This window comes from Rhinopithecus bieti, unplaced genomic scaffold (genome assembly GCF_001698545.2).
Source record: "Rhinopithecus bieti isolate Rb0 unplaced genomic scaffold, ASM169854v2 scaffold_1557, whole genome shotgun sequence".
In the NCBI taxonomy this organism is placed as follows: Eukaryota; Metazoa; Chordata; class Mammalia; order Primates; family Cercopithecidae; genus Rhinopithecus; species Rhinopithecus bieti.
Genome location: NW_016803512.1, coordinates 124,940 through 134,797, shown reverse-complemented (window position 1 = coordinate 134,797; position 9,858 = coordinate 124,940). Strand labels below are relative to the sequence as shown.

Below are 9,858 nucleotides of genomic sequence, written 5' to 3'. Positions count from 1 at the left end.
CGGAGTCTCGCTCTGTCGCCCGGACTGGAGTGCAGTGGCCAGATCTCAGCTCACTGCAAGCTCCGCCTCCCAGGTTTATGCCATTCTCCTGCCTCAGCCTCCCGAGTAGCTGGGACTACAGGCGCTGCCACCTCGCCCGGCTAGTTTTTTGTATTTTTTAGTAGAGACGGGGTTTCACCGTGTTAGTCAGGATGGTCTCGATCTCCTGACCTCGTGATCCGCCCGTCTCGGCCTCCCAAAGTGCTGGGATTACAGGCCTGAGCCACCGCGCCTGGCCAACCTGTATTTTCTAAGAACCTCTGTGTATCCAGCTCCCAGACCAGGCCCCACAGAATATAGACAGTAATGGATGGCATTGTCTACCCTCAGTGAACTTCCTGCCCAACAGGAGGGAAGGAACAAGTATTTCTTATTCATCTACTACCTGCCAAGCCTTGAATTAGCCACTCACATTCACTATCTCCTTCAAATTAGCATACCAGCTCTGGGAGGCCAGTGGATAATGATTTGGGGGGCTTTGTTCCTTTCAAACCAGAGGAACCACTCAGCTTTCTCTACTTCCTGGGTCGGCCTCACCTTACCTCACTTGAGTACAGTTTTTTTAAAAAAGAATCTGAAATATTTTTTATATCAAGTGTTTTGAGGACCTAATTATGAACTTCATTATAATTGTTCATGAGTTATATTTTGTCAGTTACTTTAACAAGTTGCCAAATGGAACGCAAAGCTGGCCTTGCTGCTTTTTCTGGGGCTGTTGGTTTCTTGCCTTTGCTGCCGTCTGTGTCTCTGCTTTTTTTCCTTCTCCTTGAAGTTAATTCTCTGGGCCTGAACCCATTGCTCCACTCCCTTTGTTGTGAAATGAGTTCCCAACCAATACTCTAGCGGGCTTCTCATCTGTGTCAGTCACAGGGACCTCGGGACAGTTAGTCTCTGCCAAACCTCCTAGAGGCCAGGGCTTGCTGACCACAGGCATGTCCTGTGGTCCTTTATGGCGAGTATGCTCACGTTGCGTCTGGAGGTTGGACGCTGTCTCTTGGCTTCTGCTATTGGGAGCTTGTATCAACAGTGGCCACACCCCGACCCATCATACCTGGCCTGCAAAGGAGAGAGCCATGGACCTTCTAAGGATGCTGGTGTTCCCCCGTGAATGTGTTTCTCAACACCCTAGTACATAAAGCATTTTCTGGGTTCTCTTGGGGGAATGTAGTTGGTGGGTAGGTGTGCAGGTTGCCATGATAAAAATCCTTTCAACATTTCATCTCCCTAGGCCCTCAGATTCCTTCCTCCATATCATGCCAGGGCAGCTCTGGCATCTCTGCTCACTCAGCTTAGACCACCATGGAGTCCTAGTTCCAGCCACCAACCAAATAAGCTTTGAGAGCCACTCCAGTTAAGTAAACTAACACATGAGATCCAAAATCTTAGTGTACCTCGGTCAGTGAGGTCAGTCTACTGCAGAGTCATGTTCTTCTGCCTGTCTTAGTCTGACACCCTCACACACTCCTTAGGTTTCTGCCAATATATACTGGCAAAATCTTGGAGTTCTCTTGGTGTAAAAGCTATCTCATTCTAGGCCATAGTGGGTACTGAAAATCTAAGATCCTAGTTATGAGTCTGGTGCCAACAGGGAGTAGTTGTGGCGGGTCTGAAGGAGAATGGGCATCTCCTCATGTGAGATTGTCGTACAGTTTTCAAGAAAAGGGCGGCTAATCTCCTTAGTCTCCTTAGACACAACAGAGCAAGCTCCTTCCTTTGGCAAAAGAGGCTCAGAGTGACTTGTGGATTCAGGATTCCCAGTTTCATCTGAGTCCCACCAGATGTCCCCATTCTAAGCTTCAGCAAACTTTTTTTTTTGTTTTGTTTTGTTTTGTTGATACAGAGCCTTGCTCTATCGCCCAGGTTGGAGTGCAGTGGCGCAATCTCGTCTCACCGCAACCTCTGCCTCCCAGGTTCAAGCAATTCTCATGCCTCAGCTTCCCAAGTAGCTGGGATTACAGGTGGCTGCCACCATACCTGGCTAATTTTTGTATTTTTAATAGAGACAGGGTTTCACCATGTTGCCCAGGCTGGTCTCGAACTCCTGACCTCAGGTGATCCACCCAGCTCAACCTCCCAATGTGCTGGGATTACAGGCGTGAGCCACCGCACCCAGTGAGTCTGGATTCTTTTTAAGTCTGATAAGAAACATTTATAATCTAGTTTCTCCGAAGCCTGCTACCTGTAGGCTTCATCTGCATAATAAAAACCCTCGTCTCCACACCCCTGAACCCAGACCCTCTGTTCTATTGATTTCAGGTCTTTAGGTAATGATTTAACTCTTTCAACCAACTGCCAATTGGGAAATACAAATTCATCTATGACCTGGAAACCCCTCAACAACCTGCTTTGAGATGTCCCACCTTTCTGGACTGAACCAATCAGTGTACGTTTTACATATATCGATCGGTGTCTTATGTCTCCCTAAAACGTGTAAAACAGAAAAAGCTGGGTGGGGAGGGAGGCAAGTGGTAAAAAAAAACAAAAACAAACAAACAAAAAACATGTAAAACCAAACTGTAGCCTGAACACCTTGGGCACAGGTTCTCAAGACTTCCTCGGGCTGTGTCACGGTTCATGGTCCTCACATTTGGCTAAGGACAAATCTCCAATATTTTACAGAATTTGACTTTTCGTCGACAATTTCCAGCACCAAACAGGAACCTGGTCTTTCCTGAGCAGCTTCCCTGTGTTGCTCTCACTCTACTCTAAGTGATCTCACACCTACCTGGTTCACCATAGTTCTGTTTTGTTTTGTTTTGTTTTGTTTTGTTTTGTTTTTAGATGGAGTCTCGCTCTGTTGCCCAGGCTGGAGAGCAGTGGTGCAATTTCGGCTCGCTACAACCTCTGCCTCCCAGGTTCAAGCAATTCTTTTGCCTAAGTCTCCCAAGTAGGTGGGATTATGAGCACACCTCACCACACCTGGATAATTTTTGTATTTTTAATAGAGATGGGGTTTTACCATGTTGGCCAGGCTGGTCTCAAACTCCTCACCTCAGGTGTTCCACCCACCTCAGCCTCCCAAAGTGCTGGGATTACAGCCACTGTGCCCAGCCCAATTGTTGATGTTTTTGAGATAGGGTCTCACTCTGTTGCCCAGACTGGAGTGCAGTGGTGCAATCTCAACTCACAGCCTTGATCTCCGGGCTCAGGTGATCCTCCCACCTCAGCCTCCCAAGTAACTGGAATTATAGGCATACACCACCACAGCTGGCTAATTTTTGTATTTTTAGTAGAGACAGGTTTTGCCATGTTGTCCCGGCTGGTCTCAAACTCCTGAGCTCCAGTGACCCACCCGCCTCAGTGAGTCAATCCTTAGAATCCAAAGTTCTGGGATTACAGGTGTGAGTCACCATGCCCAGCCTGTCCACTGAAGTCTAGTCCATACCAGAAATGCGGATGGGATGTCAGTGGATCACACCTTGAGAAACTGCTGCAAACAGTGTGAAGTCATCAATTTACTTTTAAGGGCAAGGATTACCTCTTACTGACCTTTTCATATATCCTATTTGAGAGCTTGGAACACGATAGTCACCTAATACACGTGTGATGATCTGAGCTCAAGCCAAGATTATTGTTTCCAAGCTTAAGATTTTTAAGTAGAGAAATGTCAGAGGTGGTCAGGCCCAGTGGCTCATGCCTGTGATCCCAGCCCTTTGGGAGGCTGAGGCGGGTGGATCGCTTGAGATCAGGCATTTGAGACCAGCCTAGCCAACATAGTGAAATCTCATCTCTACTAAAATTACAAAAATTAGCCGGGCATGGTGACAGGCGCCTGTAATCCCAGCTACTCAGGAGGCTGAGGCAGGAGAATCCCTTGAACCCGGGAGGCGGAGGTTGTGGTGAGTGAGCCGAGATTGCGCCACTGCACTCCAGCCCGGGTGGCAGAGTGAGACTCCATCTCCAAAAAAAAAAAAAAGTATCCGAGGCATTCAAACCAGAGCGACTCCATCTTGAATAGGGGTTGGGTAGAATAAGGCTGAGGCCTATTGGGCTTCATTCCCAGGAGGTTCAGCATTTTTAGTCACAGGATGAGATAGGAGGTCAGAACAAGATACAGGAACAAAGACCTTGCTGATAAAACAGGATGTAGTGAAAGAAAGAAAAAACAACAACAACAAAAAAACAGCCAAAACCCACCAAAACCAGGATGGCAATGACAGTGACCGCTGGCTGTCCTCATTGCTCATTATGTACTAATTATAATACATTAGCATGCTAAAAGACACTCCCACCAGCACCACGATCATTGATAAATGCCATGGCAACATTCAGGAATTACCCTATACAGTCTAAAAAGGGGAGGAAATTTCAGTTCCAGACACTGCCTACCCCCTTCCCAGATAACTCATGAATAATCCACCCCTTGTTTAGCATATAATCAAGAAGTAACTATGAGTGTATTCAGTTGAGCAGCCGATGCCACTGCCCTGCCTGTGGAGTAGCTGGAGTACCCATTCTTTTATGACTTTACTGTCCTTTTTTTTTTTTTTGAGATGGAGTTTTGCTCTGTCGCCCAAGCTGAAGTTCAGTGGCTCAATCTTGGCTCATTGCAACCTCTGCCTCCGGACGTCAAGCAATTCACATGCCTCAGCCTCCTGAGTACCTGGAATTACAAGCACGTGCTGCCACGCCCTGCCAATTTTTAAATCTTTAGTAGAGATGGGATTTCACCATCTTGTCCAGGCTTGTCGCAAACCCCTGACCTCAAGTGATCCACCTGCCTTGGCCTCCCAAGGTGCTGGGATTACGGACGTGAGCCACCACGCCCAGCCGATTACTTTCTTAATAAACTTGCTTTCACTTTACTTTATGGACTCACCCGAAATTATTTCTTGCACAAGGTCCAAGAACCCTCTCTTGGGGTCTGGGTCAGGACTCCTTTCTGGTAATGGAAGTAACATGATTGTTTTGGGTTTAGAAAGCACATGCTAGCCAGGATGTATAAAAATAGAAAATACTCATTATTTCCCTAAAACAGATTAAAATACAATGTGAATTTGCTGTGTTTTTCTATAGCCTTAGTTAGAAAACGGAGAAAAAAAGTAGAGACCAGAGTCAAGGGGACCAATTTTGCCTCCTTTGATTAAAGCAGAAGAACACGTTAGGATAATAATTCCAGGTTTAGGAATGGACTTCTAATTGGTTGAGATTGCCATAACTCTAATGATGTACCAAACTCTATTGTAAGAGTGTTTTTTTTTTCTTTTTCTGTTTTTTCTTTTTTGAGATGGAGTTTTGCTGTTGTCCCCCAAGGTGGAGTGCAATGGTGCAATCTTGGCTCACTGCAACTTCTACCTCCCAGGCTCAAGGGATTCTCCAGTTTCAACTTCCCGAGTAGCTGGGATTACAGGTGCCCACCACCACGCCCAGCTAATTTTTGCGTTTTTGAGTAGAGACGGGGGTTTCACCATATTGGCCAGGCTGGTCTCGAACTCCTGACCTCAGGTGATCCACCCACGTCAGCCTCCCAAAGTACTGGGATTACAGGCATGAGCCACTGTACCCGACCTCTTTTTTTCCCCCCCTTTCTGGGAGCCACAATATTTTTTTATAATCTAATTTTGGAGGTGACACATGATCACTTCTGCTATATTCTGTAGTCACAGAGATCAACCCTGGTTTAGTGTGGGAGGGGAATGCACAGTAGTGTGACTAGCAGGAAGCGCAGGGGTCAGTGGAGGCCACCTTAAAGGCTGCCTACTACAACTCTCAGGCTTCTGTCTCCTAGGGCAGGTACTACCTGAACTAGGGTCATCTAGAGAAACAGGCCAATAGGATGTCTGAATGTCTCTAGAAAGAGGTGTATGATAAGGTATTGGCTCATATGATTATGGAGGCTGAGAAGTCCCACAAGCTGCCATTTGCAAGCCGGAGACCTAGAAAAACTTCGTGGTATAGTTCAATGGCCTGATAGCCAGAAAGCCTATGGTGCAGGTTCCAATCTGAATCTGAAAGTCTCAGAACCAGGAGTGCTGAGGGTAGGAGATCGATGTCCCAGCTCAGGCAATCCGGCAGAGATTGATAATTCACCTTCTTCTACTCAGGCCCTCAACAGAATGGATGATGCCCACCCACATTGGTGAGGGCCGTCTGCTTTACTCCATTCACCAATTCAAATGCTAACCCCTCCCAGAAACACCATTGCAGGCACACTCAGCAGTAGTGTTTAGCAATCCAACTGGGCATCCTGTGGCACAGGCAAATTGACACCCAAAATTAACCATCACACTCCCCCACTTTTGCTTGGTGGATTTTCGCTCTTCCCCTTCTGTCTGTGTGGTTCGATGAGGCTGATCCTGCCCCTGGAGCTCCCGCTGGGCTCCAGAGGAGGGCAGCTGATCCAGGCCTGGACTGTCAGCTTGCTCCATCCATTGGCTACCATGATTGCTTCACAGAAAAGCATGTGGCCAAGCTGATCAGATAAGAGCCAGTTATGGCATCTTTAAGAGGATGAGAGCCAGGAGTTGTGGCCGCTATCTTTGCTACTTTGTGAGAAGATCCTCACCCTGTGTGGTGGCCACTGGAAAGCAGACTGAAATAGCGTAACCATTAAAGAGAAAGGTTAGCTCCCTCTGAGGGAGAGAAATGGAAACCAGCTCTACAGTAATCAGGATATGGAGAAACAGAAGGTCACAGAGGCAATCCCTGCAGCCCAATCTGTAGTATTTCCCAGGTCTTTCAAACACATTTAATTCTGCACAGGGAAAAAAAATGCCATCATTATTTAATCCAAAATACAATAACCACAATAGATTGTCCATGTGGGCACATAAGTCCCCTCCAGAAAATTTAATGTGCATGCTGCCTTTACCCACATATACAACCAAGGCAGTGTGAATGGGGCCAGTCCTTTCTCGTGGCCTGGGAAGAGAGAACGTGGATGTCCATGGTGGTTATAACAGCAAAAGAAAAGGGGGGGAAACAAAGAAAGCCCAAGGGCATAGCTGTGACTCCACTTAAGACTAATGCATATCTTCATGTTAGTCCTCAGCAATAATTCAAAGAAATACCTGATGCTGCTGAAAGACTGCTGTCATCCGTGGTAGATACTCATCAATTCTTATTAAGTATTGTACAGTTCAGGTCAAGATATAGTATGTCTGAGAAAAACTATGGCACCTCCTTTTAATCTTGCATAGAAAACAAAGTATGTAAAGCACATCATCAAAATATGTAAAATTTATAATTTAATCATAAGATTGCATGGCTGTATGATCTAATAGTTCTGCTATATTTTGCATATTAATGAACAATTGCTTTCTTAGAGCACACAGTAGAATCATTTACTTGATGCTGGAGAGTAAGTTAATTTTGGATTTCCTGTGTATGACTAATGGATTTAATAATCACTTTACTGTAGAATTAACTTACACTTCTCTATGCTTATAGCACTAATGATGATATTCATAAAAGTTATATTTTTTGAAAAATGTAACATTGGTACAAAAAGAGAAACCAGTGTACAACTTGGTTTTCGAGCTGGCAATTCTAAGTAGTTAGTTCAGAGCCATCAAGGCCCTCCTCTTGCCCTGTAATAAATCACACATACCCTCTCCACCTCCCACCCCTGCCACCAACCCTGCCTCCACTGACTTTATTAAGGAAATTTATTTTATTTAAGGGAAGACGAAATGCTTGCCAGATACATTTAGTGAAGCTCCTGATTTTTTTAACTTCAGGTGTGGGTTACAATGAGGATTCTTCAGTTACATCCACTTCATGAAGCTCTGGGAATCCCCATATGTGCTAAGATCATGTTGGGATGCCCCAGTCCCTCTGTTTGTCCTAGTTTCAGTCTGTTGAAGCCACCCACTTTTCTCCTTCAGCCAGAACAAACACTAGTGGAAGTCCTAGCAGTACTGTTCTTTATCTCAGGAAGAGAGTCCCTAGCACTGCCTTTCCTGTCTTTTACCCTTCCTTACCGCCATCACCACCACTATCATCGTCACTACCAACGACTGCCATCACCACCACCACCATCACCACCACCATCATCACTATCACCACCATCACCAGTTAACACCATCACCACCACTGTTACCACCATCACCACCACCACCGTCACCACCGCCACCACCGTTACCACCACCGCTATCATCACCACCGTCGTCACCACCATCATTACCACCACCACCACACCATCACCACTACTATCACCACCAACACTACCATCACCACCACCATCACCACCAACACTACCATCACCACCATCAACACTACCACCATCGTCACCACTACCATCACCACTACCATCATCATGATCATCATTTGGGTTATTCTTTCCTCATGGAATTAAATGATGGAAGACCTAGATTTTATTTCCAGCTCTGTCAGTTTATAGCAAGGAGTGACCTTGGGTTATTAAACCTCTCCCAACCTGCTCCATGTCTCTACAATGGGAAAACCGATTACTTCCCTCTGACTCTGACTGTGCTTTGTCCACTGTCAAGTCCTAAATACAGGCAGTGAATTATTACAGTGCTGTCTCCTATCCCAGCAGACGTCACCCACCCCTTCCTAAAACACTCTGCCATTTTGGCCACGGAGATTTAAAAATCCTGGAAGAAAGGAAGGCTTGTGCTCTGGTATAAGCGTTCTTGCACAGAGCTGTTCAAGTATATGTTTACTAAATATATGCTGATACATTGACTGAAAGAATGTAAATTCTTAATTCACTCCCTGAGGACCTGAGGAATTGTAATTTTCTTTAGGTAAGAGACCTGTAGCTCTCACTGGGAAGCCTTGAATCCTTGTCTTTCTGCCTCCCATCCCCCACCACTGGCTCCCAGCATCATGCTCTGCAGAGGACAAGGTCACAAATGGAGAGAACGGACTGCCAGGAAATGGGATCTGGCCCCCAGCAGGGACTCAGGACACCTAAGGGCACCATGGACTTCCCCTCTGCTGGTTTCTTCAAGGTGTTGGATATTGGATATCTCTTTTCCTCTTAGCATTATGAAATACTAAATTGCTTTGACAAGAGAGAAATCCACATTTGTTTTACTATAACTTACTTAACATATTAAAGGGAAATGTTTAAGCTAAAATTTCAAGATTTCACTCAGACCTTCTTTGGGTAATCAAATGTCGCTGGTAAATGGGAGGCTGCACTGAATGTCCTGATCTCTGTTAATACCTAAACTTTTGTTGTTGTTTAATGAGCTTCATTTGTAACACATGCCCACCACAGCCCCCTCTCAGGCCACAGTCCAGTCACTTCCGTGGCAATTGGAATGATTTGTTCCTAGTCTGTTCATTCATTTAAAAAATACTCAGGATACTTCCTGAAAATCCTTATTCTCATTGAAAATATGTAACCCTGAAAAGCCCTTGCCCAACTTCATGGCCTTTTCTCTTCACCCATAGCCTTTAGCTTTTGGCCTAAAACAGTGCTTCCGGGACCACAATGTGTGTACACGTCACCTGGGGATCTGTGCAGGTCAGACTCAGGTGGGGCCCAGATTCGGCATTTCCAGCAAGCTCCCAAGAGGAGCCAAAACTTGGTCCCAGGCCACACTTTCAGTAGCAAGAACCTAAATTTTTTGTGGATCAGCCTCAAAATAATCCCTCTTTAATTTTATACCAAGAAAATCCACATTATACTTACATAATTTTGTAGTGCAACAGAAACAAATGTTTAAGCTGTGCAATTTCTGTTACCATGAAAATAATTCTGTTATTCTTTTTCTCTTGAAATACTGAAACCCATCATTTTTTATTTCTATCTCCACTTCGTCTCCATTTCAGCCTCATGTTCCCTTCTTCTGTTTCAACCTGCTTCACAAGCAGAAGGCAAACTACATACATTGAGTGTTACAT

At 45.4% G+C, this 9,858-nt stretch overlaps 1 protein-coding gene across 1 annotated transcript in view; it reads left to right on the top strand.

Moving 5' to 3' along the window:
• Positions 1-8,816, top strand: part of LOC108539280 (acetoacetyl-CoA synthetase-like) — a 32,235-nt gene extending 23,419 nt beyond the window's left edge. Inside the window, exon 8 of the mRNA XM_017887863.1 lies at positions 8,751-8,816. The gene's annotated coding sequence lies outside the window, so the exon portion shown is untranslated. The remainder of the gene's footprint in view (positions 1-8,750) is intronic.
• The last annotated feature ends 1,042 nt before the right edge of the window (positions 8,817-9,858 follow it).